This window comes from Bidens hawaiensis, unplaced genomic scaffold, assembly GCF_021521415.1.
Source record: "Bidens hawaiensis isolate Kalapana, Puna unplaced genomic scaffold, B.hawaiensis_p1.1 tig00044742_1, whole genome shotgun sequence".
Taxonomy (NCBI): Eukaryota; Viridiplantae; Streptophyta; class Magnoliopsida; order Asterales; family Asteraceae; genus Bidens; species Bidens hawaiensis.
In genome coordinates, this window is record NW_027505905.1 from 155,063 (window position 1) to 159,667 (window position 4,605).

General features: G+C 33.4%; 1 long non-coding RNA gene across 1 annotated transcript; it reads left to right on the plus strand.

Annotated features, from left to right (window-relative positions):
- The first annotated feature begins 913 nt into the window (after window positions 1–913).
- LOC143615858 (uncharacterized) lies at window positions 914–3,619 on the plus strand. Its single transcript, XR_013150554.1, has 4 exons — window positions 914–1,223; window positions 3,001–3,257; window positions 3,327–3,379; window positions 3,470–3,619. It is a non-coding gene; the product is annotated as an uncharacterized LOC143615858 (long non-coding RNA).
- The last annotated feature ends 986 nt before the right edge of the window (window positions 3,620–4,605 follow it).

The window sequence follows — 4,605 nt, forward strand, 5'->3', positions numbered from 1 at the left end:
ATTGTTCTTGTATTTTCCTTATATTTCTTGTTACAAACTTGTGTACTTGATGTTTAAATTAATTAATGATAATATTGTCACTTAATAGTGTCACATGTGTTTTGGGCAATATGTACGTCACACTCGGGCGTATTCCGCTTTAGCCGGGGTGTTACAGTCGGCTCGTCATTTCGCGACTATATCTAACGGGTTTGGATCCGTGCAATATCATACTACCATTACCTCGGGTCGGGGTCGGTACTTTTTCTTGGTTTCGGTTAGAGAAAGAGAGAAATATGAGAGAGAGCTTAAGTGTGTGTTTTTGATGGGGTATGGAATTAGTGGAAATGAATGGATTAATGCATAAGTATGGTTTATATACCATGGGTCATGGGCTCAAGCCCATGGTCTTTTCTTCCTTTTTAATCCAAGTCCATAACCCATATCTATTTAACCAAACACTAGCCCGACTCATAGTAACTCATATTTTTATTTTATTAACTGAAACGAGAAAACGGTATGTTACACTTAATACGTCGATAATGTGACGTTTAAATTTTTCGGGTTCAAGTTGGCACAAACGTGCTGTGATAACGTATGCGCTTAGAAAACCGCATGGCCTACCTAAACGAATAGACTCCTCGTAAAATACCTTAAATTAAGAAAAATAAACATTATAAAATTAATTTGCTTAATTTGTGATCCGGAAATGTTCCACGGATGATCCAAATTTACTTTATTCTATTTACCTCACTACTAGAAAATGACACGCGAACAATGACATACAATATATAAATGACGTATAAAAAATCTGTGTCATAAGAAAATGTCATTTTATAAAAATTTTAAAGGAACGGTGACATGAATTTTCGTTTGTCATCGTTTTAGTGTCAAAATGTCAAAAATAAGTTTAAAAAAAAAAACTGAAGACACCTCGTTTATTTGTGTGCTATGTTTTATAATTTTAATTGTTAAAACACATTACCTTGGAGACCTGATTGCAAGTTCAAAGAACCCTAAATCACTAAATCGATCCTTCAATTGTGAGTTCGAAGCTCTGATTCGTTCAATTTCAAAGCACGCAGACGAAGCTCTGATTAGATCGATTACGACTCTGAAACGCCCAAAACATGAACAAAACCCTAAATCATCACATCGATCTCATCGCCTCTCACTAAATCGATCTCAACTTTGTGATTTACGACCATAAGTTCAACGCCACGATGTATTCACCTGCTGGAGTTGTAAGTCACTTTTGTAGATCTGTTTAGTGGTAATTTGGTTACTATGTGTGTGATTGTAATGGTTCTTATGAATGATCGTTTGTTTATGAGAGTTGATTATATGATTGTTCATTTTTTTGAGAATGTGAATGTTGCTAGCTGTTCACAGTATCGAATCTATAGTTTTATAAGCATTAAACTGCCATCTATTATATTATATTGCATATGTAATGAGCGTTATTAGTTTTGAAAAATTATCATAAGTGTTAATTTGGAATTATGGTTGTTCATCACATTTAGGGTTAGCTGATAACAATTAACACTATCCTGTACAGTTAAGTTTAGGTTACAGATTATGTTCAAATTAGTTAAGTTTTTTTTCTAAATTTGAGAAAAAAAATATGTAGATCTTTATATATGTGCATGCAGCTGATTGGACTCCTGTCCGATTTGATGGTGAGTGAATTATCAAGATTTTGATTCGTCATTTTAGCGATCTGAACGGATTCTGATGCAGCGGTAAAATGATAACGAAGATCGAATCATGTTGATTCTAAAAATATCCGTGATGAACTTCCCAAAACTCCCAAATCCCACCCAAAGGTCAAGGGAAAATGAAGAGGAAAAATCTTTATTGATAAAATTCAAGTCTCCCCTTTCAGATTACATTAGCAATATATAAATAGACTTTCAAATACGAAATGGGCCCAAAAAAGGCCATGGGCCAAACACAAACCCAAAAATAAAAATGTAAAAATTGCTGAAAAAACATAAGAAAACAATAACTTTATTAGAAGACGTTTTTGGGCTTCGGGCAAGGCACAATCCGCCGTTGGCTGTTTTCCACAACATGCTCCTCGTCTCAATCTTCGATTTAATTGGTCGTGGGCCTCAAATGGAGCTTCGTAGGCCAAGTTATGCTCGTTTTCGTGGGCCACCTTTGGAAGCACGATCATGGGCCTCCAAATATAACATGACGTACTCTTCAATACTTGGGCCTCCATAAGATTCTTATTATCATCAATCACTGATTATTGTTCTGAGTTTTATAAAATGTGTTAGTTGGATTCCAATCGATTTCTTTATAGTGACACGATTAGAGCTGGATTTAGGCATTAAGTGTGAATGATTTTAATAATTGTTTCTAATTGATCTAGAATTGTGGTTGTAAATCACCTTTAGGGCTTAGTTTATAGTATTATTTAGAGATTTTTTAACTTTAGGTTATTGGTTATGTTTAAATCAGTCCAGTTTTTTATTGTACTTTTGGGAATAAATGCTAATTTATGTGCATTTGTTTATATATTTATGCATGCAAGATTCTTATGAGACACAATTGGATATACAGTTCATGAGGTTTGTTTATTACTTTTGGTGCTTCACAATAGGATATATTTGATTTTGATATTATTGTGTTAATTTGTTGCCAGAAACATTGCTGTGAGGTTATCATTATTAGGTGACAGATGAAAAAAAGATATACCTGACTAGTACACAAATTTGTTTAGGATTTTCTTAATAGCTTCTTTGATTATTTGTTTTTTTTGGAAGCTAATCCTTTTGATATCTATACTTAATTTTTGGATGGAAGGCAAGTGTCTTTTACTTTCTTTTAGTTGTACTGTAGGTTCAATGTTTACTGCAGGTTCAATGTTATTGATTACTGCAGGTACAATCGTTTTTTATTGATCGTTTTTTTTCTATTTGTCTGTATAGCATTTTATAGTAATTGTTACGCTTGCTAATATATTTAGTTTTTCCATTTTAAAAAATATTTATATTGTTTTTTTAATTTCAGAGGTAATTAGAGACACTGGGTGCTCAAGGGGCAGGTCTAGAAGACATGTTGAAAGATTCGAAAAGAAAGATGTGCTTAATTCCTGTTATATATCTTCAAATAGTTCTTGAATAAGATAATTTTTATTAGCAATATAATTCTTTGGTAAAGGATGATAAACTCTTGAAATTGATGACAATCAGCAAGCTCACGCGAGGATATATTTAGAATAGACATTGCAAATTCAAGCTCAAGAACAATTACTGCTACCTATTCAGGTTTGTTTTTAAATTTGATATTTCATTAATACATGCAGGTGATTATCTCTAATCGGTTCTTGTTTGCAGGCTCAAAACCGTTAATTTGCTAGCACAATTAATATTGAGGATTACAGACCGAGGTTTTAATCATATGTAACTTGTATTAAATTATCTGTTCTTATGAAGATCTTATGTTATTGTATATTTATATATTTCTTATATATCTGCAGTTGCTTGTAAAAAGTGCTATAAACAGATTGAAGTAGCCATAGCTAAGTATAGATAAATCAAAGAATGCATTAATAGACTCAAGTTTGATGTTACCTTCAGGTATGCATATTGTTTGTCTTTAACTTATATTAAATCATTAGTTACCATATTCAATCCTGTAATGATACTCATCCTATATATATATATACACACACACTAGTAAGAGTGCCCGCGCGTTGCGGTGGGGACACATTTTTGATTCAGTTATTACCGGCTCCTTGTGTTACCGACATCTTCGATTGTAAAATTTGGTTTCCGTATAGTTTAAGATAGTTAAATTTGGTTTTCGTATAGGTTTTGATACCCAAGATTTTAGACAACAATTTTAGCGAAAGATAAAATAAGTTCCTTGTGTTGTACATGTTCTAATTGGTCGATCGACACAAAGTTGTATTTGGTTTCAGGAACGATAGTGGGTTCGCCTATCCACTTGAGAATATTCATTCAAAGTAATTTCATAATCATTCGGTACAGTCTTGAATTCCTTCTTAGTCAGTTTCACAGATCCTTTAGATATGTGGTACACTTTGCCAAGCTCAAACACGTTAAAAAACTTCCTTGCGCCATCATTAAACATGATTGCTTGAATTTGAGTTCCCTGGAAATATAAACGTATTGATATATTTGTAGTTTTAAATAATAAAATATATAATATAGGTAATTTATATAATATAGGTAGCAGAACGCAAGCTTACATCTTCATCAGTTAGTTCAACATTAAAAAGGCAGCCCTCGCCTCGTGCGTTCTTGTAATAGCGCATTGTCCCTTTGGACATGACACGGACTTTAATGGTCCAGTTTCCTTGATACGGGTTCAACAAAGCGAGGGTGTACATTCCTGGTATTTGACATGTCTCTTACGGGTGCGATCTGGCGGTACGTGCTGAAAACAAACACGTTTAAAACAACGAAAAGGACCGTACCAAAACAAATCCAAAATCCAATAAACTTAAAACAAAATGACCCCCATCTAAGCTCAAATTATAAAAACCACTAATGACCCGTTCACGAACCATAGCGGGTTCGGCTGGTTACTATAAAGTAACACAACTAATATTAGTGAAGTATTTTTGTTAATACATGGCAGAGGTTGTTA